The sequence below is a fragment of the Erpetoichthys calabaricus genome, chromosome 8, assembly GCF_900747795.2.
Source record: "Erpetoichthys calabaricus chromosome 8, fErpCal1.3, whole genome shotgun sequence".
Taxonomy (NCBI): Eukaryota; Metazoa; Chordata; class Cladistia; order Polypteriformes; family Polypteridae; genus Erpetoichthys; species Erpetoichthys calabaricus.
In genome coordinates this window covers 52,429,872-52,455,238 of record NC_041401.2, presented here as the reverse complement: position 1 = coordinate 52,455,238, position 25,367 = coordinate 52,429,872, and the positions used below count along the sequence as shown (strand labels likewise).

Genomic DNA, 25,367 nt, shown 5'->3' with positions numbered 1-25,367 from the left:
ACTTCTTTTTATTTCATGTTTGTGCTGTTTTTTTTAAAATACTATGCTGTAAATATTAACGTTTGTGTTTTTGTTTTTCGTAATGTGTATGTTGTTTAGTACGATATTATGTTAATATCATTTCTTCTGCATGTTAAATGTTATAATGATAAATTAGACTGGACTGCCAATACTGATGCGCTGTGCAAGAAAGGACAGAGCCGACTATACTTCCTTAGAAGGCTGGCATCCTTCAACATCTGCAATAAGATGCTGCAGATGTTCTATCAGACGGTAAAGTATCTATCTATCTATCTATCTATCTATCTATCTATCTATCTATCTATCTATCTATCTATCTATCTATCTATCTATCTATCTATCTATCTATCTATCTATCTATCTATCTATCTATCTATCTATCTATCTATCTATCTATCTATCTATCTATCTATGTTGTGCCCTGTGCTAGAAATTGAGCCTAGAGGAATGGGGCCACCACAGAAATTGGACTATTTAAGAAGTGGCCATTAAAATGGCATCTTCAGCATTGTGTGTTTCTTCTATGATTTGGTTTTCAATTTTACACTGTAACAGATAGCCCAGCCAGAGACAGACATGACACCAATGTCCAAAACACACTATTTACAAAGTATGGCTCCACCCACTCACACACTACTCCTCAGTCCTTTTCTCTCTTGCAAGCTCCGTCTTCCTCCTCCCGACTCCAGCTCCTCGAAGGGAGTGAGGCGGCTCCTTTTATCACGCCCGGATGTGCTCCAGGTGCTCGGTGATGGTCTTCCGGCAGCATTTCTTGGTGTGGCGGAAGTGCTGCCCTTGCACCCGGAAGCACTCCAGGCGTACACAGTTCCTGGAGTGGCAGCACTTCCTGGTGTGGCAGAAGTACTGTCCTCCAGGGGTCAGGAACTATCCAGGCACCCCCTTGGTTGGGCCACGGACCCTCACAGGGTTGGGCTTCCCAGCTCCGTATCTGTGGTCCTTGATGGAAATCAGGGGGGCTGCCCTCTTGTGCCCAGGGGAGATATTGCCCCTTTCCCGGTCCTTCCCTGATCCTAATGTTTGGATTTGCGTGTGTTATTTTTTTCTTAAAGGGTAATATTTTTGGCTTTTGAATTGGTTTTGTTAATTTTTTGTTTTCCATTTTGGCTGGTACTGCCCAAACTTTCTTTGACCTATTTTTTTGATTCTTCAATAAATTTTTATATTTTAAAAGGACTCTGCTATATTTAGTGGGTCTGAGGTTTTATAGTTTTTCTTTGTCTCCTTTATTGTGAATCTTTTTTGATTTTAAAGCTTTTGCCCCACTTTTAGCAGGTGCGGTTTGTAGCTAAGCTCCCTAAGAGGGTGAGCCCTGCTCTTTTAGTCCACACCTGTATAGTAGTACAGGTCTCACTTTTGCTCTTTGAGCATTTATAAGTTTTGGAACTGGCCAGATCAAAATCCAGGAGAGATTTAGCTCTTCTCTTGCTGACACCTTGATGAAAGCTCAGTGGTCTTTGGATGCTACACAGTGCCACACATATCTTCTTCCATTGTACTTGAAGAACAAACAAACAAATTAATTACTTAATTAATAAATAGATGCAAATATGCCAGCTAGTAAGACTTGGTTATTTTAATTGAAGCACACAAGCAGTTTTCTACTGCACAAGGAGAATAATGCTAGAAAAATAATACGTCAAACAAGAGTATGAAACCTTCACAGAAATCAAAAAAGGCAACACAGACGACATCTTTCTTGCTGAGCATGTAATGTCTCTAAATATTGACAGAAGGGCTTATAGACACCTGCCTGCAAGTGGAAACACATCAGGAACTGAAGAGCAGGCATCCTAGATGAAGACCTCTCAGAACTTACTTGATTTTTCTTGTGAATCCACTCATTACAGAACAGGAGCCTGTTGCTGTGACCTGGGTCCTATCACAGGGTACACTCATTTGTACAAGGCCAATCATTATGTGTTGCACTGTGCCATACTTGTGTTACATAGTCTGTTTAAAATAAACTGCACTGACCTCCATTTGAACTAAACAGTTTATTGATCCCAGAATGGATTAAGTGGGGGTAAGACTGTTATGTTAACTTTGTGCAAACACTTGCCAGAAATTTGTTTTGGTGTTATACTCATAATACAATAACGACATTTTAGTACAGTACTAGCCATCCCCCGTGGCTTTGCTCACGTAGAAGTGAAACAGGACATTGAGGAAAACCCAGCCCGGTTCCCTACTTCCCTACTCCTGACGTCACTGTTCTGCCCCACATCTTGTTAGTTGAGACTGTTATTTGTTGAACTGTGCTCCCCCTTCATCTTGTCATTTATTAACACACCAGTCAGTCACGTCCCACACTCACAGTGGCGCTATAAAAGTCTATGAAACTGACGTAAAGCACGTAGGTCCCATAATAAACATTTGAATACAATACACCCCATGTGTCTCACGTAGGCACCCCTTTATCTCTTGTTTCGGTCACATCCAAAAAAAAATAAACCCCTGGGTCTGGTTAGTTGTGGTACGGAGCAATTTGAACCTCTGTGTCTAAAGCGTAAAGTGTCTTTTAAAGCTTTATTGTTTAATGTACACTGTCTGCTATGTACTGCATTGCTTTGTAAATCATTCTTTATTGTCTTTGATTGTACACCTGTAAATGCCTGTATGTTTCTTTTGTATATATTTCAGTTTACAACAAGGTATGTCCAGTAAAAGCCTTCAAGAAAGCTCGCTCCCCCCTTGTTGTTTTTTATGTGGATGTGCCGAGTAGTTTAAGCTCTCTGCAGCCGTGTTGCACGGACAGCGCGGAGTGAGGCAGAAAAGTCACACTTACCCCTCCCCTTGGCCCTCAGCCACTGTCTCGGATTAGCATGAAAATATCGCTCCTGCAAACGAACTACGATTCTTAACGTGATGAGAAAAGTCGCAAAATCAACTGTAATGTTCAAGCAAATACTAGAAAAAAACCCGCTCTAAAACCGTTAAGTAGTTCTCTCATTCACTAGCTAAGCAGATGTAAGATACTCCCCAAGGCTGATGTGTGAGTGAGGAGGGCCCTGCCCCATCTCGGCCTGCTGCATCTCTCTCAGATTTGCACAAATAAATCGGTACCACAAGCGAACTATGATACATAGCACGATGTTCAAGCAAATTATAGAAAAAAAAAACTATCTAAATCCGTTAAGTAGTTCTCTCGTGAAAAGTGGACAGGCAGACAGTTTTTTTATATATATATAATAGTATAATAATCTGTATAGTATTATCATGGCCTTGTATGTGATAACACCAGAAGAAAATATAATATGCAATATTTAATATTAAGAATGCCCAATATCACACCTCAAGGTTGGCCATCTGTGGTCTTGAAGATTCACACTGGCTGTGAACTTTTGCTCCTAACAGTTTTTTTTATTAGAAACTAATTTTTACAGTTATCTGAACATAACATTTAATTACATGTTCAGCCCCTTACTCCTATAATTATTCTGCTGTGTCAGAAATTTCAATTGCAATATATTTATTTTTCTGAGAAAATCAGCAGAGTTTTTTGTGTATAAAGAGGCATCAACCTTTACATTTTTTCATGTTTTTTTCTATTTTTATACAAATATTTTATTAAATGTAACATTTAATGATTAATACACAGACATTTATGCAGGTGAAAACAGTACCAGCTTACCTTGGCTGTTTGCACCTTATTATTATTAGGCTGTTTTAGAAAAAATCTGATGGTCCTGCACACAACTGTCCTAACATTAAGATGTTACTTAAAGGTGTCACTTTGTTCTGAATCGTCTCCTGCCTTACAGTCAGTACTGCTAAAACCTGCAATCCTCTATTGGAATTTCATAATAAATTTGATTCTTGATCATATGCATGATCAAGAAAACATGAACTAATGAATGAAAGAAGATAACTGAACAACAACCAAAAAACACTGTAGATACCCTGAAATAAAATCTTTATTACTATAGCATTGATCCATTGTCATTTTTCTTTTAGTCATTTTAGTTTTTTGTAACAGTGTATTGCTTTAAGTTCTTTTAGTTTGAGATATTCAGTGCAGTTAGAAGGATTATGAAGCAAAATGAAGCAGGGGGCAGGCATTCTGCTGCAAATGACGATAACCGCCATCTTATGAGTCCAAACCAGACAGATGAAGCACTCTTTTACTTCAGTGGGTGGAATGACCACTATTATGGGTGGCTAAAAAAATACAACACTAGAAGCAATCAGAGTTAAGGAGCTATAAAGCATTTAGTAAAAAGGTTATTTTGTAAAATAAACATGGAATATGAATGAACAGATGTTCTCGAGCTCTTGAGACCGCAGTTCTGAAATTAATCTGTTCCCACTTTGTCCTGTCTGCCCTGTGGGCTTTTATTGTTACCTACAACAGTGATGTCAAGCCTCGCTCATCTGTTGATGTCACTGTCACTCATAACTTCAGCCTTCTTTGTGTCTTTTTTTTGTTTTATGTCTTTTGTACTTTGTTATTGATGCATTAAAACATTTGCCTATTTAGCCTAAGCTTTTTGGAATCCTGATTGGATACCCATCTCTGGCCTCAATTGAGTATGGCTTTTCCTTTTTCAGCTACTCTCCATGCATCTCTACAAGCTGCAATACATCATGTTGTAAAATCAGCTGGAATCATTTTATAGTGCAGTATTTGTCCGTTCATTCTTCATTTTCAGAATACGTTTATTCCAATGCAAGGTCACAGTAGGGTAGACCAAATTCTGCCACTGTCTTTGTCTGGCAGTTCAAATCACTTTTTGTAAGTTTGGTATAATATAACATCACAAAATAATAGGTAGTTTTGATCAAAACAGCCAAGTTTCCTTTCACATACATCTTCACAAAATGAATACTAAACCTTATTTCATATGCGATTTCATAAACATAAAACTCACTAAAAACGGTGTTTTGGAATTTTAAAAGTTTTTGTGTTGGTTGAAAGAAAGAAACATTGCTGCTTATGGAATTGCAACAATGCACAACTGTTTTGGATCTGAGTATTTCTCAGAAAAGGGACTAAATTAAAGTAAACAGGGAAAATTCAACATGGCTAAATGCAACCCATGATGAAATAACAGCAAATACTCATTGACAAAATCTGTAATCCAGTCAGGTCAGGTCAGGTTGGGGAGCCTGCACTGGTACCACACGATGAAACAGCTTAGGATCCTGGCTGACAACCCCCCAGGCAGACATGCGGTCCAGTCCCACCCTCTAGAAATGACCCTCTATCTGCCACAGCCACTCGGGTTCCCAACAATTAACCCTCGGGGTATCGCGCCACATGGTCATAGTACAGTATCTGACATTCCCTCAAAATGCAGATAATGTGCCTTATTCAGGACTCCAGAGCAACCTTCTCATTCGATGCAAAGTCAAACCAGCGGTACCCAAGGTTTCTCTGAAGAGGCACAGTACCAAAGGAGTCCAAACTTCATCTCAGGTCACTGCATAACGTCTGTGTCTCGCAACCATATAGCAAGACTGGAAGCACCAGGACTCTAAAGACATGGACCTTCGTCCTTTTGCATAGATATCGGGGGCACCACACACCCCTTTCCAGTGACCTCATGACCCCCCCATGCTTTCCCTATCTGTGTATTGACTTCATAGGAAGAGTCATTAGAGACATGAATGTCACTGCCGAGGTAAGTAAGCCTCTCTCCGCAGACAGACACACTGGCTGTGCCCTGGAGGTCATTTAAGGCCTGGATCTCCTGTAATCTAGTGAGGCAATGAAATTGTTCTACCAATTAAATTTGAAGACAACTCTGTACCTGTGGTCTAAGATGAAATCCTGCTTTCAAATTTTTGTGTGCACTGGTAAATGTGTCCTCCCATCAGCCTCAGCCCTCACCCACTGTTTGAAGAGAGTTATAGTCGCAGCATCACCACTAGTTTTTGGATTGCTCCTTCACCATTATAACCCTTATAACTGATACATCAGTCTATATTTTAAATTGCACCACTGGCAATCTACATGCAAAGTTTTTCACTTACGTATCGGTGAACAAAGACACAGACAAACAAAGAGACAAATAAGCAGATTATGATTATAGTTATATAAATAACTCTTAGGCAGTGGTGTAGCTAAAGTTCGTGACCCTCAGGGCAGGGCAGTACTTCCATTTGCCGCCCTCCAACATATCTGAATATGTTAACCTACTTAAACAGAAAATTAAAATGACATATAGAGAAAAACTGCGGTGGGATAACTGGATGGATGGATAATGGATAATGGATGGATGGCATATAGAGAAAAATTAAGATAAATTTTGCATAGTTTTTTCATATATAGAGAAACAGCAATATTTTTTCACATATAATTATTTATAAGCATCAGCTAGACAAGAATATAGTAGAGATGCACTGATAAGCCGTGTTCTAATTCATTTTTAATGTAATTACATTATGAAAACCAGAACCAGTGTAGTGTACAAGTGATAGGTGGGGATGTTTTCTGCACAGAGCAAAAAGGCATTCAGATTGATAAAGAAACAAAATTATAAATTGTAGATTAGTTGTTTATCTTCCTAGAAATTATTATTGGTGTAATATTTATGTTTATTTTTGTTATTGCCTCATAAATTTCAATTGCTGTGTCTGATGCCATCACAGAAGGACAATCTGAAAATTATTTTTGAAGCATTTGTGGATACAAATCAGAGAATTTTACTTTTTTCATTCATGAGTGATATTTTTCCAAACCTTGCTGCTTACACACAAATTGTACTGAGCCTTATGGCCAATAATTCCGCCCCCAGAAATGTGCTGCCTGGGGCGGACTGTCCCCTCCGCCCGCCCTTAGCTATGCCACTGCTCTTAGGGGTCAATATTGTTAGGCTCCTACTTCTCATAGAATAAGTAGTACTATAATGAAAACTATCAGTCCTGATCTTGATCAGCCTAAGCCATTTAAAACATATGCTGCATCAACCTAATCTTTGGAAATTTGGGACTAAAGTGAATTAATGTCATTAAGCCTACATACATACAGTATGTACATATACTGGCAGAACATGTAATCCACACACAATTAGTGAATGGGAGATAAACTTAAACCTAAAATTCTAGAATAATGAGACAAAAGTGGTAACCAGTGAGCGACCACATTACTTTACTTAAAGTAAATTTTAGAGAATACAAAACACAAACATTACAATGAATAATTTGGACATTTATAACAGAATATAAGTGTTTAAATCCACAATGCTAACTCTTGATACTCTTTAAAAAACAAAAAAACAGTGAGTTCCTTCTTGTCAAACCATAACATTCCCACTGACTTAATCCTGCCCAAGGCCGAGGGGAAACTGAGCCTTTCCCAGAACATTGGGTGCAATGCAGGAAATAACCCTTCACAGATGGCAAAGAACAAATGACATCTCTAATCATAACAGCTCGCTATGGTGCTGAGCAACAAAATATTTTGACACTACCTTGCCTTGCCCCTAGGTTTCATCATTCACTATATTAGATGATTTCCCTCCCTTCCTTCTAAGTTAACTTTATATTTAGCAGTGCGTACCTTTCCCAGTTCAATTATAACATCTTGTCTGCCTTCCCTGTATACTCAAAGGTGTTAAGATGAAGCACAGCATTCAGAGGCACAGGGCTCCATTATGCAGGTCTGTTCCTGTTGGCGGCTGCTTCCTCTTCTTCACACCTCATATTGCCTTTTTTGCCTGGCAATAAATAAATAAATAAATAAATAAAAGTCAAGCACGGAGAATGGAAATGAAACTCTGTTTTAAACTCAGCCCATCGGCAGGTTCAAGGTTAGGACGGCCAGAGGCTGAGGCGATGAGCCAGTGAAATGAGCCAAAATTCAGACTGAAAGACGGGGTGGATGTACACAGAACGGTGCTGCTACTCCGTTCAGCATTTTTTTTTTTTTGGTAATGTCTTGCAATATATTACTGCAAATGATTTTAAGTATTTCAGGAAATGATTTTCTAATTGGCCATTATCATGCAGCCTGTGGGTGGTAGCACAATGGAATCGGCGTCTCAAGTTACACACACTTAGATAACGAAGCGTTTTTAATTAGATCAAATACAGTACACACGGCATACTGTAGCTAAATTATTTGGAATCTTTCAGGCAATAATAAACAGAAGGAAAGAGAAAGCTCGGTGCTTCTTCCAAGCTGGCTGAACGGCACATCCGAGAGTGCGGCTCAACCTTTCTTGACACCCGGTTTTCTTTTACTGCTCTTAACGGCGCTCATCTTTGCAATAAAACAAATCCATTAAATAAAAGCGTGCATGCAACAATTTCACACTTAGTGCACGGCTGGGAGGGGAGGATGGGATATTTTACTACTAAAGTGAATCTACAAGCATTTGTCTCTGTCTTGTAAACTCTCATTATAAAGAAGTAGCGCAGAATCCATAACTCCGGTGTAATTGGCTTATTTTTCAGCCAATACTAAAAATACAATGACACTACGGCAACACCTTTCAGGAATCATTAAATCAATACCGTACAATACCCTTTATTTTAAATCAACCATTGACTTGCCTTTCACTAGTCTTCTTTCATATTTTTGTATTCTTTTTTTTTATGCATCAAGGTAGCAAACACTGGAGCTGCAAAGTGAAGCGTGTTGTGATGGGTAATTCTGCCTTAGGATGACAGCTAAAAGGGATCGTTTTAGAAAACAAATTCAAGCGCTTGCTTTTCTTTTAGCGCACTTTGGATGAGCAGTTTTGGCCTTCCTAAGTTTACCTCGCAGGCAGCGCTGGGGGAAGGAACGAGTCTTCCGAACGCTAAGGTGAGCAGCTGTGGGTTGCAGCTGATGAGACAAGCAGGCATCAGGAGGCACTAGCAGAGATTATGGGAGGGAGTGTGCGCGAGTGTGTGTGTGTGTGTGTGTGTGTCTGGGGGAGAAGATGTTTGGGCCTGGAGCGATTCCATCCGAGTTTATCCATGCAACCTGGGTCACTTTAAAGATAACTGGAGTGTATACAATGAGATAATCAAGGCAGTGAACTGGAAACAGCGGACTTTTGGATGGAATTAAAAAGAATGATCAAAAGTGGGTTTTTTTTTGTATTTGTAGGAAGAAATAACACGATCAAAGTAAAGCGCATTCGTCAAGGTGCAATATATAGTGATTGCGGATCAGCATCCCACCAGAAATAAAGGTGAGCGAGGGTGTAATGAGCTCACGCTGGCACGTAAGTGGCCTCGTGTTGACATACGTCTCTTTTATGTGGATTGTAAGCGCTCCCTTTATTTTCTCTCTCTCTCTCTCTCATTTTTTGGAAAGGCAGGCAGACAAATCCTTCATCCTCTGAAGTTCCTCCTAAGCTCACCAGCACATGGTGACCTGTGCAACACCTTTATCTGGACAGATGGCGAGGAGCGAGTCAGAGTGAGCCGTAGAAATCTGTCAGAGCAATCTGCTGCTAGCAGGTGTCGGCTAATTGTCTCCGAGCACAGACAGCGAAGAGCGCGCCAGCGCTACCTGAGTGGAAACAAATATCTTCATTTACCCCTGCCTCGTTCAGGGAAACGCATCCAAGAACGGCGGCATAATAAGTCAGCGTACGAGAACGAACCAAAGGGGGATGTACTGTACAAGCGGCGCTTTGTCACTTCAAGAAAAGATGCACTGTGTCTTTTCTTTGATGGCTGTTTACAGCTGTGTGAAAGGAAGAGAAAAAAAGAAAGAAAGAAAGAAAAATGAAAGACAGCCTGCTAAGTCGAGCACGGGGCTGCAAATGTAAATAAATAAAGAGAAGGGTGGCTTGTAGTGCCATGAATGTGAGTGTTGTTTTTCGGCTGAAAGATGAAATCAGTAGAAGAAAGTGACATGCGAGGACGGTAGAACACGATTTAGCTTTTATCCCTACACTGATTGATATGCTCGCTTACAGTGTATGCTAAATGCTGCACATCCACTCATATGACACGTTTTAGCGCTCGCCATGAAAAGTTTTAGTTCTTTACTAACCTTTATTCATTCTTTTTTTTCTAGGAGTTCTGCCTCTCACAAAAAATCATAAATAATCTGTCCATCTGTATGACCTACCTTAACATGCGTCTAATCCAACAACATTACATGCAAAAGACCCCGGACGGGCACTCGTACTTTAGACCAGGCACTATCCAAAGCATAATGATTTAGAGAACCCAGTTTGCTTAACACACCAACCTGGAGAAAGTTTATGTAGATACAATGATGCCTCAGATGTGGATTGACCTGTGGGATTCATATCCACAAGCTGTGCAGGAGAAGTGCAAACCACTGTGCCAAAATAAAAATAAAACTTAATAATAAAGTGAATTGCACAGCTGTTACCATTCTTCCTCAGAGCTTGGTAGTTTTTAACATCAGGTTTGTACCTTGCCTATATGTTTTTTCCCATATACTCGAGTTTTACTCTTATTCTAAAGGCATACAGGTTGGGTCGATTAGTAACTTAAAATTGGCTTGGTGAGCATTAAGGGTGCTCTACAACAACAAAAACATTTATTTCTATAGCACCTTTTCATACAAAGGAAAGTGCTTTACAACATGTTAAAGAAATAGTTACATGCAAAGAAAACCAATTAAATTCAGATAAGATAGTAATGAATAAATTGTATACAAAGGATAAATAAATAATGCACACTTACATAACACATACTGTATTTGGACATAAAAATAAAATCAAAACTCCATTTAAGTTGGAGAGAAAAACACAATCTGCAGGGGTTCCAGGCCAAATGACTGGCCAGCCCCCACTGGGCATTTTGCCTATCATAATTTTCCTTAAATTGTTTTTTATTTTTTTTTAAGGCTTTGAGTCTTGTGATAAGTTGGGATATCCACTTTCATTCAGATTTCACGAGTGGCTGCACAGGACCTTGATTAGGCAGGGGAGGCAAAGCACAGAAGATCCAGACAAAAGTAAAGATTAAAAATGATTGCAGATTCACTAAAGAGAAAGATAATTCTATGCATACCTAGGTTATTGAGAGTAGAGCTAAACTGGACCTACAAAAAAAGAAAAATGAAAAAAGTCAGAATTTAGGGTTTTCTTAAAATCCACATTATTAGCCTGGTGTAGGTATTCCATATTGTTGATGCATAATAGCAGCCTCACCATTTCTTTGAAGCTCAGCTCTTGGAATTATAAACAGACCACCATTTGAAGATCTGAGGTTATGACCTGGAATGTAGAGGAGCATAGGAGCAAGATTATTTAAGGCTTTATACACCATTTGTAGCATTTTAAAGTCAATACTAAAAGACACGGGTAACCAGTGTAATGATGATAAAACTGGTGAGACGTGCTCAGATTTTCTTTTTCTGGTTAAGACTGTTGCTGCTGCATTCTGGACTAACGTCAACTGAGTGATGGCTTTCTTAGGAGGAGTGCTCTACAGTGATCTAGTCAACTAAAAGCAAAAGCATGAATGAATTTCTCAGCATCTTGCATTGTTTTAAGTGGTTAAACATTTTCAATATTCCTTAAATGGAAAAATGCATTTGGTTTAATATTCAACTTAAAGTTTAGGTCATAGTCCAAGATTATACCTAAATTCTTTATTTATTTTTAATATTTATGGGTCAGGTTTATTTCTAACACACTCACTATTTCCATTTTTGTTAATGACTAAGACTTCTTTTTTATCCTTTTTTAGCTTGAGGAAATTACTACTTATCCATTCTGAAATACAAGACAGACATTGGATCAGAGAGTCCGGTGCAACAGGGTCATCTGGTGCTATAGATAAATAAAGCTGTTTGTCATCTGCATAGCTGTGGTTGTTAACATTGTGTTTGAAACAATCTGGCCTAACTGGTACATGTAGACTGAACATAACAGAAAGCCTAAAATAGATCCTTGTGGTATGCTGTATACAATGTCATGGATGCCTGAACTATAACCACCACAACTAACAAGAAATTTTCTACCTGTTAAATAAGACTAAAACTAATTTAAGACAGTGCCAGGGAGGTCTACCCATTGGCTAAGATGATTTTTAAGAATACTGTGGTCTATGATGTCAAATTTTGCATTCGTGTCAAATAGTGTCAAAAGATATGTGGCCTCTTTCAGCATTAACCCACAAGTCATTTATTTCTTTAACAAATGCAGTTTCTGTACTATGTTTTGTCCTAAAACAAGAATAGAATGTTTGTTTAACACTAGAATCCCTGAAGCCTACGAAAAAACTCATAATCCTGACCCATCTTAAATTCCTTCGCACCTCTCTATCAGCGTCTTTTGTTTTGTAAATGTGTTGATCAGCACAAGCAGCAAGCTGTCCCATCAGCCCCCCACAGGACAGAGCTCAACTCGGGCAAAAAGTTCTCCCAGCTCAAGTCTTTTTTATCTAGGTGTGATGTGCCTGAAGTTGTAGAGGGTAAATAAAGGTAGAGGTTAGAACTCCTGCCTTATATCCCAAAAGTTCCAGGTTCGAGGCCAGACGCTCCGCGTTTTGAGTAATGAGCTACTATTATTATTATCAATCCATCCATTTCCCAACCCACTGAATCCGAACACAGGGTCACGGGGGTCTTCTGGAGCCAATCCCAGCCAAAACAGTGCGCAAGGCAGGAACCAATCCCAAGCAGGGCGCCAACCCACCGCAGGACACACACACACACACACACACACACACACACACACACCCACACACCGAGCACACACTAGAGCCAATTTAGAATCGCCAATCCACCTAACCTGCATGTCTTTGGACTGTGGGAGGAAGCCCATGCAGACATGGGGAGAACATGCAAACTCCACGCAGGGAGACCCGGGAAGCGAACCTGGTTCTCTTTACTGCGAGGCAGCAGTGCTACCACTGCACCACCGTGCCACCCACTATTATTGTTACTATAATATAATAAATACATACATTTGATTTGAGTCTGTGTAACCCAAGTTAGCGCTTGTTTTTTAGTATTCAGTTTAATTCTGTCAGTGACGTTCACGTGGTACAACAAACTTGCCTCTGTCTCTTTGAGTTGATGGCATTTATCTCCATTCTTTTCACAAGGGCAGCAATGACCACAGTTGGTGCTGTGGCTGATGCCTGCTCAGAACTATTTGTTGTACTGGCAATTTACCCAAAAGACGCTGATGGAGAGGTGCGAAGGAATTTAAGATGGCCCAGGATTACGAGTTTTTTTGTAGGCTTTAGGAATTCTAGTGTTAAATAGTCATTTAACTGCGGAAAACAGCTTTTTCTAGAATTTTACTGAAAAAAGGCAGGGGTTTAACTATTTAAGTCTTTTGACAATCTGGGAAGAATTCAGTATGTAGTGACAGGTTAACAAGGTCAAATACACTTTCAATGAGCATGTCTGAAGCTTCTTTAAAAATCCTCTTGTGACTAAGTCAAGGACACAAATGGAAGGCTTAAGTTGAGGAATTACTCTTCTGAGTTCAGATAAACCTATTTCAGCAACTTAATTTAATTCTCTAAAAGGAGCATGTTGGCGTTTAAAAGTATTAATTTTGGAATGATGTACAGTGGAACCTCGGTTTGCGAGCATAATTCGTTCCGGAAACATGCTCGTAGTCCAAAGCACTCGTATATCAAAGTGAATTTCCCCATAAGAAATAATGGAAACTCAGATGATTTGTTCCACAACCCAAAACTATTCCTATAAAAATGATTAATACAAAATATAAAGTAAAAATACATAAAACAAATTAACTTGCACTTTACCTTTGAAAAGAATCATGGCTGGTGTGAGTGAGTTTCTAAACTCTTGTGGGATTGCACCCAACGGGATGATATGCTGAAGAGCGTCCCAAAGCAATCGCAGTCTCCCAGCGCTGTAGCAGTTCTCCGTACAAGCGAATCCGAAAAGATCGCGGACATGCTATAAGCGCCTGCCTTCAATGGGTGATACAAGGAACAAGGAACATTATAAATGTGCAGGGCCCTGCCTGACTGCTGTGTCTGTGTATAAATAACCGCGCTGTTGCTGTTTCATGCTGAATAAAGCTTGTATTGCTAAAGTACTGAGACTCAGCTTCTTGTTTTAGGGTGCAAGACGGGGACTCGCACGTCACAGCACACACGTGCGCGTGCGAGCACACACACACACACACACACACAAGTGCACGTGCACACACACACACACACGCGCGCGCGCACGCACACAGTCACAATGCTAATGCTGTAGTAAACACTATCCGCTTGTACGGATGTTGACTGTATGAGTGAGGCACACCGACTCAGACGGAGAATAGGAGACGATTGCCCACAATCCCGCAGTGAGAGAGAGAGAAGAACCATCAGCTCAGTTGTGATCACATGACGCTCAGCAGACAAACTACTCGTACTGCAAGACCTCGCTCGTTTATCAAGTGAAAATTTATGAAAAATTTTTGCTTGTCTTGCAAAACACTCGTAAACCAAGTTACTCGCAAACCGAGGTTCCACTGTATTATATTTTACTTCTAATGTCCTTCATTTTGTGTGCAAAAATGTGGCAAAAACTACACTAGGTCAAGACTAAGTATCACTAGATATTGTAATAACAAATCAAACACAATGAGAAGTTTTGGGGCACCCATAGGCAAATCCCGTATAACTGATGAGAAATAAAATGTGGATAAAGCATTATATTGCATCTTTTCAGATTGGGGACTGGATACGACTAGCAAAGGTACTGGTTCTTCCAGTTAAGACTATTTCTGGCAAGTAGAGGCAGGTCCACATGGACAGCCACCAGTGGAAAAGCTGTCAATCTTCTGGTCTGCAGAGGGAAAGAAAGAAAATGCGTTATTGTAGAGTGGCAGCTCCTGGAGTGGTGGAGAATTACCGTCATCAGAGCCTTTATACTGTTCCCTATGTGCATGTTTGTGACAATGTATTCAGGACGCATTTTATTGGCTGAACTGCACTCAGAAAATGATCGATAGTTTAACATAAAACTATTGGGTTTCCTGCATGATCATTAATAATTTTAGAAAAATAGGATTGTCTCTGAAGATAGACTACTTTGTTGTACTTCTCTATATTTTTGTTTTTAATATTTCATAGTGTATGTTTAGTTCAGTTTTCCTCAAATTTACAATCAGCTCTATGATTGTTCTCTTAATATCCTGACACTCTTTAAGTAGTTCAGAGCTGGAGTATTTCTCTATAATGGAGTGGCATGAAATCAAGGGTTTATTCTGTATTGTTGGAATAGCTACTGAAACACCTCAAACCTCGTCTATATAAATACCTGCTAAACTGCATGTCTTGCTGTTTGTAGAAAAAAGATTGTAATATAAGATGGGTACACTTGTAAATGCAAAATGAAGGATGAGAAAATATATAAATAACTTGTACGCATGCATGTTTCTAAGTATACAGTACATGAAACTAATCTGCTTAAATGGTTGTTGTACATGTACTTGTATGCTGACGTAACCTCTTATCGAACTAAATAAAATATTTAGGTATTAAGCACTTCCCGTGCACAATATTTTCCATAAACACTCTACCTTCATTGGGAATTACTTTTCTTTGCTTTTCTGTATTAATAACTTCAACTTTTGCTCATAAATTCTCTGTAGACAAAGTAACATATACTTGGCCATGTGTAAAGACTAGTGATATCAATTATAAAAAATATCCAAAATTTACTGAGCGTTGGGGATGGAGGAAGTGGCCCTCACCAAAATGTATTACGAAAATGAATGCAGTGTTATGGTTATAACCACAAAAATCTGCATCAGTTATAAAATCTGTGTTCTGTATGCATGTTTCCCAATCCGGGGTTTCTATTACTATCCACAGTCTTAAAAATAAAGGTGCCTGAGTAGTTCATTAGAGCAATGTCATAGGGGAACCATTTTTGTTTCATAAAAGACCCATTCACATGAAGGTTCTAGAAAGAATCGTTATTTACAGTATTTAGATCTCTAAGAGGCTGCATTACTATAACTAATCATAACTAGCTGGTAACAGATTTGTGAAATACCAATGGATTCCTGATTTTAAAAGGACTCTTGCTGCCTGCATCAACTCAGGCTAAATCCAGGTTTTCTTAATTTGTTAGTGTTCTGCTTGGTAGCCTACTTTACATTAAAAAAATCATTTTTTTGTTTCTACATACTAGGATGTTTATTCAAAGTATAAAGAAGCAGCTTCATATACAAAAAATCCTTCCCAGAATGACATGGTACTTTGTCAAGCAAAGGTTCAATAAGGAACAACCAGGCAAAAAACTATAAAGTGCCATTAAAGAACCATTATTTTTAAGAGTGTACATATTCACTGCATTCATTTCCGCATGTTACACATTGCATTCATTTCCAGATCTTGCATAGCTTTAGGCTATACACTGCTTGAGAACATAAATACAAGATTTAAAGTTGTGAAATGTAAAATGACACCCTAAGCCAAAGATATAAGGAAAATCACAATTTGTTTGCTTGTTTGCCAATCTTGGAAAATTGGCTGAATCAATTATCACAAATTTTTGCATGTACTGTACGTTGCCATTGGTCCAGTTGAAAATATAGTCTTTTTGGTGTGCTAGAAACGTGGATTGTAATGAGGGTGGCAGTGTAAAAATTCGTAGATGTGGGGACTACAGTTCCCATCAGGTAGCAGACATGTGCTGGGGCTGATGGGGCTTCACCATTATCAAAACATGCAAAGTTTTGAACAGGCCAAAGTGGAATCTTATCTAAGACTGCAGGTAGCGCATTTTTCTTTTTAACTAATTTGGATAACAATTTCATTGTCTAACTGGATTACAACTTTTGTCTAAGAGTCGTCATTTTGTGTCATCATGGGTTATGTTTAGCTGTATTGAATTTCCAAATGATTGTTTTTCTCTTTTAACTTTCATCTAGACCCTTTCTGAATAATCAAAATAGTCAAAAAGAGGAGTATGGAGTTTCTATACCCTTAAGGATCAATGTTCTTTTCTTGCTACTCGCAAAAAAACTTTTTAAACTCCAAAAACACTACTTTTCATGACTTTTCACGGTTGCAAAATTGCATGTGAAATTGATTTTAGTGTCAATTTCACCAAAATGCATAAGAAAGAAAAGTCATCTGTTTCACTGACTACAATATATTATGTAATAATGTTTTATTGTACATAATCAACTGACTGAGATTTGGCCTGCCAGACAAAGACAGCGGCGGCCTGGAATGTGTTGGTGACAACCTCCATATTGATACTAAGTGCGATTGAGAAAAGCCGCGATGAAACAGAAGGAAACATGATTTTTTATCGTATGCTGTCACAGTTCAAAATATGGTAGAAAAAGAACAACCAAGGATGGTGTTAGTAACTTTTACTGTTTCTTGATGGCTGACAATCATTGAAGTCCATTTTATGATGAAGCAGTTATAATTTAAGGCTTTTGACGACAATACATCATTGTGATTTGTAGTAATTTTAAGTTAATATTGAATGAACTGACTTTGAATCATCTTTATAATATTATTGAATACCACTACTGGTGCTACCTCTTCAGACCTGCAGTAATATCTCCGAACACCAATTGCCTCCAGTCAGCCTTCTGTAGATGTTTTCAGTGATCCATGTATTCAATTATTCATCAAGCCTTTCAGTTTATGAATGCAGGATTAAACACTAAGCATGGAAAATAGTGTTTGACCCAACATGGAGTTACAGCAATTATGTAAATCAATCATATACAAAAGTGGAAAGTCTTGACTTTTGAGATCAAACAAATTGATATCTATCAGAGAGGTAGAGTGGATGATGAATAGTTTTCATCCAGTAATGACAAAACAGTCAACATCTGAAAAATACGTAATTTTTACCTTTTTACCTATATCTGTTATATTGTACAAATATACCTGGGCAACGTCAAACACTTCTACTAGTTTGAATAAATGGGTTTGGAAAGTAGATGAAATAAATGTAACAATAGACTGTATTAATATTTATAAAACTGGTTTCTATTTTAGTTATATTTAGTTGTACTTTGAAAATAAGAGATTCATTATTTTTATTTGTGTGACATTTATTTGATGATGCAATAACCTTCTCCTTTTTTTTGTGAACATATTTTTATTGGAAAATTTAAGAGGATCGGAGACATGAAAACTGTAAAATTGTAAGTTAATTAGATATTTATTAAAAGCATATCATGAAACACAGAAGAAATGATATCCTTCTTATCTTCACCCATCCTTTAAAAGTAGAAGATATGAGGGAGTTGTAGGGAAAATGCAGACATTAGCTCCATGAGAGGAGAGGAAATGGGAAAGGAACACTGTGTTCACCACGGGCCAAATAACTCTGGGCCAGCAACCATTTTCTCATCTGGTCCACCTTTTATGTCCACTCAAAATCATTTTTTCAGTACACTTTTGCCTCTTTTTTTTTTTTTTTTTTTTGGATGATAAATTAGACTGGACTGCCAATACTGATGCTCTGTGTAAGAAAGGACAGAGCCGACTATACTTCCTTAGAAGGCTGGCATCCTTCAACATCTGCAATAAGATGCTGTAGATGTTCTACCAGACGGTTGTGGCGAGCGCCCTCTTCTATGCGGTGGTGTGCTAGGGAGGCAGCATTAAGAAGAAGGACGCCTCACGCCTGGACAAACTGGTGAAGAAGGCAAGTTCTATTGTTGGCATGGAGCTGGACAGCTTGAAATCTGTGGCAGAGCGACGGGCGCTCAGCAGGCTCCTATTAATTATGGAGAATCCACTGCATCCACTAAACAGTGTCATCTCCAGACAGAAGAGCAGCTTCGTTCCTCCCCCAAACTATGCGACTCTTCAATTCCACCAGAGGGGGTAAACGTTGAACATTATTCAAGTTATTGTCTGTTTTTTACCTGCATTTTTTTATTACTCTTTAATTTAATATTGTTTTTTGTATCAGTATGCTGCTGCTGGAGTATGTGAATTTCCCCTTGGGATTAATAAAGTATCTATCTATCTATCTATCTATCTATCTATCTATCTATCTATCTATCTATCTATCTATCTATCTATCTATCTATCTATCTATCTATCTATCTATCTATCTATCTATCTATCTATCTATCTATCTTTTTATTAGATAGGTGGGAGTGTCCTGAAATGGGTTGGCACCCCACCCAGAACATTTGTAAATGAATAGATGGATGAATATAATCAATGAGTTACAAGCAGACAATGAGGCTTACTGGCTAACGAACCAAATCTTGACCAGATGCCTCATTTATAAAGCTTGCGTATGCACAAAAAGAGGCTTGAAATGTGCGTACGCAACTTCCCATGCAAACCATGGGTATTTATGAAACTTTAAAAAAAGGAGCGTACTGTTGCTTAACATATAATTTCTTAAATGGAAAACCACCAGTTATTTTAAACTTTATTAGTATGGTTTTAGGCCTATGCCTAGTACTAATGATTGTCAATAGGTCTTCTCATAGTAGCTGATAATGGCAATTGTTCTGTTCTTATATTGCTCAGTCTTTCACCAGCTCTTAAAACGGTGTTTCAAATTGTGGTCATTCAATGACTTGAGTTTTATTTAGGCCTTAGCAAAGTACAGTTTCATGATTTTAGTCTTATTAATCTGGTGGATGACAATTAATATCAAATGGCATCCACAAACCTTCACCTGTCCCCGTTATCATTGATAATTCACAGGATCCGGCCAATGGTCCACACTCATTTATTGTTTACCTTCTTCTATTTGATGAGATTATCAGAACAGCTTGAAATTCCATTTTTATGTTGAAGACACTCAGATTTATAGTCACATCAAGCATACCCCAGACTTTCCTCCTGATTCATTGGTTCTTTGTATTGGTCACATTGATTACTTTTTGTGACACAACTATTTAAAACTTAATAGGGTAAGGCAGAATTATTACTCACAGATTTTATGTATGTTCTTTCAGCTGAGGAGCATTTTGCGAATTAGACTCTTCTCTTGCCAATTATGCTACTGAAACTATTAGCCATACTCTCGTCTTGATCACTGTAGGGCACTGTTTTTTTTTTCAAGCAAAGTACTCAAACAGATTACTCACATAAAATCTTGAGTGACTCCTTCACTCTTGTCCTTGCACTGGTGGCCTGTTAACGTATTTCATGTCTTATATAGGAAAGCTTCTTCCTCTTAAATTTAAAGTTCTGCATGTGAGTGTTCCCATATCTATCTTTTTAACATGTTACATTATTACACTTCATGTCATGTCAACTTGTAGTCTTCCAATGAAGAATTAGAATATTGTTATCAACACTAAACTTAAGTCACTAGGTGACTGACTGCTATATTTCAGCCGCTGTTCCTCCTCTCTGGCTGGTGTTCAAATTCCTTTTTGTCCATGTTTGATTCTTTTATGGTAATGGTGTTACTGGGGTTAATTAGTTGCATTATTTTATGTTTTTTTATTAGTTTTGTGCATTATTTAGTTCTGCTTTGTCTATGCTTATTTTGTTATATTTTGTGTTCCATGAGGTTGGTTCCCCAAGAACATTAGAACATTAGAACAATCTAGATGATTGAGCCCAACAAAGCTCGCCAGTCCTATCCACTGATTTCTTCCAAAAAAAAAAAAATTTGAGTTTTTAAAGTCCCTAAAGTCTTACTGTTTACCACACTACTTGGTAGCTTATTCCAAGTGCCTATCTTTCTTTGTGTAAAGAAAAACGTCCTAATGTTTGTGTGAAATTTACCCTTAAGTTTCCAACTGTGTCCACGTGTTCTCATTTTAAAATAACAGTTTCGATCCACTGTACTAATTCCCTTCATAATTTTAAACACTTCAATTGTGTCACCTCTTCACCTTTTGCTTAAACTGTATAGGCGCAGCTCTTTTAATCTTTACTCATAATTCATCATGTGTAGTCCAGGATTGGGCCTAGTCGCTCTTCTCTGGACATTTTCTAGTGCTGCTATGTCCTTTTTGTAGCCTGGAGACCAAAACTGCACACAGTATTCCAGATGAGGCCTTGGAACAGTGCATTGTAAAGCTTGAGCATAACCTCCTTAACTTGTAAGAGGTAGGGAAACCAGCAACTCATCCTCATAGGTCTGCCCTCAGCCTTATAAATGCTGAAGAAAACCCACAGTCCTTGGCAGTTGATTGAATGTGCTAGGGCTTTGGTGAGCTGTTCTGTGTTTTTTGCTTATTTTGAATATTTTTCCTTCTCTAAATTTATGTGACCTTTTCCTCTGTTTTTTTACCATTCTCTTGGATTTGTTTTTGGGATTTCCTATTTTAAAGGTATTGTATATTGTGAGTACAAGAAAGTAGAAGGAAGGGGAATAAGGCCAGGTGTATTGGAGGTGGGTTCAATTTACTCTACCATGGTGTGAATGGGAGAAGAAATGGGGTAGGGGTAATACTGAAGGAACAGTAGATTGTTCAATTCAGTCTTGGAAAGTGAGAGAATGCTTGAGGAGTGGAGAAATGTATTGGTACCGATTTTTAACAATAAGGGTGATGTGCAGAGCTGTAGTAACTACAGAGGGACACAATTGATCAGCCACAGCATTAAGTTATGGGAAAGAATAGTGGAAGTTAGGTTAAGAAGGTAGGTGATAATTAGTGAGCAGCAGTATGGTTTCAGGCCAAGAAAAAGCACTACAGATGCAATGTTTTCTCTGAGGGTGTTGATGAAGAAGTATAGAGAAGTCCAGAAGGAGTTGCATTGTGTCTTTGTGTACTTGGAGAAAGTAATATGACAGGGTGCCAAGAGATGAGTTATGGCATTGTATGAGGAAGTCAGGAGTGGCGGAGAAGTATGTAAGAGTGGTATAGGGTATCTATGAGGGAAGTGTGACAGTGGTGAGATCTGCAGTAGGAGTGATGGATGCAGAAGACAGAATACATGTGTGTGAATGAGAGGGAGGTCAGAGGAATGGTGAGGATGGAGGGAGTAGAGTTGGTGAAGGTGGATGAGTTTAAATGCTTGGGATGAAGAATACAGAGTAATGGGGAGTTTAGAAGAGACCCTTAACGGGAGAAGCTGAAAGATGAACTCTTCTATACCTTTACGCTCTTAGGAGTTTATTTTGTTCCACAGAGCCTTTTTGTAAAAATAAACTGTTTTATTTGTAAAGATTATACATTTGCTCTTTTTGTGACTAGCTAGGGTATGACAGTTTTCCACCCTATATTTATTGTTGGGACTTATTGTGTTTAGGAACCCCAAGTTCACAACACCAAGTGTTTGGTCCTGCAGCTCCCTACCTGTTTACATTAGGCAGTATTCCACAATTGATTCTTTTAAAACTATTTTACAGACTTTTATGTATAGATGATATCAAGTTTTATATATAGTAACAAAAGACAAAGAGAGATCATAAAGGGTTGGGGAACCGGTATTGATCCCTGTATGATTGTTGGCAGAAAAATAACAAAAATGATTTAACATTCATCTGAGTAATGTCTTTCCAGACGTAAGTCTACTGCTAGACTGACTCAAGATGGAGGTGGTGGTGGTTATCAAGCAGGAAGGCAGGAATAGTCAAGCTCAGTTGACCGGAAACCAGAAGTGACATTATAGGGCTTTGAAGTGTCAATCTTATGACCCGTGGTTAGAGGAGGAGGAAAGTCATTAAAAGACACTAGTGGTGGCTGCATCTCATCAATTAATGGAGTGAATTAGAAGTAATTACTCTGAGTGTTGGTTATGACCTACAAAAATGATTATAGGAGGTTAGTCAGCAGGCCAAGAGAAAGGACACCCAGAATTATTGGTTGGAAGCAGAAAGCTTGCTGAATGAAGGTTTTGGAAAACAGGCTATTTTGTGCCACCTAACCATCCCATGATGATCAAAGGAGTAAGGGCTTTTGAGCCACATTGCTGACAAGAGAAGGATTTCAGAGTTTCTCTAGAAGTACCTTCAGAATATGGTTTAATGCCACCCTTTTAGCATAGGCTAATTGAGTTTAGAATTTGGAGGCGAGTTCCGCTAATGATTAACCTGGCAGGGAGGTGTTATTGATTGATGTGGTCATGGAAGGACCAAACCGCTTGGGAGATAAGTGGGAGAAATGTTTAGTACTTGTGTTTCTAGTTTTTTAGTGGATGAGTAGTGGAAAGGAGAGGACACTGAGGAAAAGAGCAACTCTGGGATTTTGTTATTGTATTATTTCTATATTACTCTGTATTCTCCTATTATCAATCACGTCTTTGTTTGATTCTTGACCTTAATGAATTTTTATAAAAAAAAACATTTTTATTACTAAATTGTTATTTAAGGCTTACTGTGATATACAGCAGTACTGTAGTCTTCATGATAAACAACATACATGTCTGTGAGTGTGTCTTTAGGCAAAACACTTGTCCACCTCCTACACAGAACCAGATGTAATTTGGCTCAAATATATATATATACTAGTCATTTAGCCCATTACAATAATGGGCGCTAGAACAGTAGTGCATAAACATTAGTAGGAACAGTCTATATTAAATGGCAAGGGACTTTGACCTCATTCTTTTTGTTGGTCATATTTTTCTTTTTTTCAGCCTTTCTTTTGTTGATGTTTACTTGCTGAGCTGACCGTTTTTTGTGGGCTGCCGCCGTGTATTGTGTGTCTTTAATTTTCTGTGACAGTAATACTGTCTTGTACGGCTCTATTCAATAAGGGCGTGCACAAAAAGGCGAGCTTCAAAAGGGCAACCTCAATTGAGTGCAGCGAATAAAGGCATTCGTAGATAATTTAGTTCAAATGGCTCTGGAATATGTGAAGAGCAACAAAGGTGCAGATCTTTATTTACGTGTGCCTTTATTCGCTGCGCTCAATTGAGGTCACCCTTTTGAGGCTCGCCTTTTTGTGCGCGCCCTTATTGAAGGATGCCTGTGCGCACCCTTATTGAAGGATACCATCTTGTACGTCCACTGGCTTGTACGTCCGTAATATACCTTTAATTTTCTCTGGCGGTAATACAGGCGTGTGCGTCGGTAATATGCCTTTAATCTCCTCTGACAGTAATACTGGCTTGTATGTGGCTGTAATATGCGTCACTATATTGTGTACCTTTAATTTCCTCTCGCAGTAATACTGGTTTGTATTTCCGTACAACGCCACTAACTTTCTCTGACAGTAATATCGCGCATCGCACCGTGCCCCGCGCATGCGCACTTCACCAGAAGACACCCACACACGGACACCTGGATGCACATAGGGATTTTATATATATAGATAAGGCCATCCATATTTAAATGTTACTTGCTTGATGAGCACTACTACTCATGAAAACATGCAAAAATGTGCAGGTTATTTTGCACAAACACATATCAATGCAGAAGTACATATGTTGCTTTTAATGGTGATCACTATCAACTGGTGTGGATAATAATGGACGACAGGCTGAGCAAGAGATTGAAGTGTTTGCTGGTTGTAAGAAAGAGAAGGCAGTGAAATATCTCCTCCATCTCTTTATTGTTTAATCCCAATAAATTGACTTTGAAGTGTCTTTCAAGAGCTGGGAGTTTGCTGGCCTGAAGCAACAGTGTATGTACTCAAGCACTGAATATCCTGAATACTGGGGGAGAAAACACAACATGGAGAGTGGGAGGCTATGGTGACAGGTCACTTTCTACTGCTATAGGAAGCAAAAAGATGCATAAAATCTACAGTATGAGCATATTATAGCAGAATGCTATGGAGATGAAGCGAAAAGAAGTAGAAGAGTCCCAAGAAAAAAAGATGTTGTGGAGACAATGAGCTTCCAGTAGGACAAAACATGGAAGGAGGGGGCACGGAAACTAAAATTAGCACTCGTGATGCCTGAAAGTAGAGGTCAAACTAATAGCAGTTGTTACACATGCGCACTTAGGGGACCGTCAAAAGGCTCGATCGCGCATGAAAGAACAAAGGACAGTGGGCTGAGACGAAGCATTAATGCTTTTCTTTCTTTCATTCCACAGAAAAACAACAGAATAAAACAATCCTACCGATCATCACATCCCGTTCATACAAAAGACTCCTCAGCTGGCTCGGTGGAGTCATCACACTTCAAGACTTCCCCGATGACTTCAGTTCCTCAACTCCGCTCCTGAACTCATCTCCGGCCACTGTGTTTGACATCAGCCCCACTATCCACTGCATTTCCTCCCCGCACTTCCTTTTTGTTCCATTTAAAAGAGTCAAAAAAGAACTTTATGTTGTCAAATGTTTTGCTATAATTTTGACCTATGTTTTGTACTGGACGCTACGCCCAGTATACAGGGAGAATCCACAACCCTTTAACCTGAGTGTCTGTGTGCTTATTTCTTCACACAGTACAAAGATTAGTTACACAAACAAGGTGTCAATAACCTCAGAAGGTAGGTCACACTTTACACTTAAACAAATCCCTGCATCTTTTACAGGTTCCACCTCGTGCACCCATTATTGTGCAACTCTGTGTACATTGCATGTTGTTGCAAAATGCTGCTCAAGCCTTCCCCCACAACC

General features: G+C 38.8%; 1 long non-coding RNA gene across 2 annotated transcripts in view; it reads right to left on the bottom strand.

The window, feature by feature from the left end:
- Positions 1-25,145, bottom strand: part of LOC114656523 (uncharacterized) — a 32,807-nt gene extending 7,662 nt beyond the window's left edge. Inside the window, exons 1-4 of one of the 2 annotated variants that reach the window (XR_003717047.2) lie at positions 24,866-25,145; positions 11,112-11,177; positions 10,972-11,002; positions 7,544-7,700 (exon numbers count right to left, since the gene is read on the bottom strand). This is a non-coding gene — a long non-coding RNA (uncharacterized LOC114656523). Of the gene's footprint in view, positions 1-7,321; positions 7,701-10,971; positions 11,003-11,111; positions 11,178-24,865 lie in introns of those variants that run through there. The other variant, XR_007935505.1, reaches the window with a different exon arrangement.
- Positions 25,146-25,367: the final 222 nt, after the last annotated feature.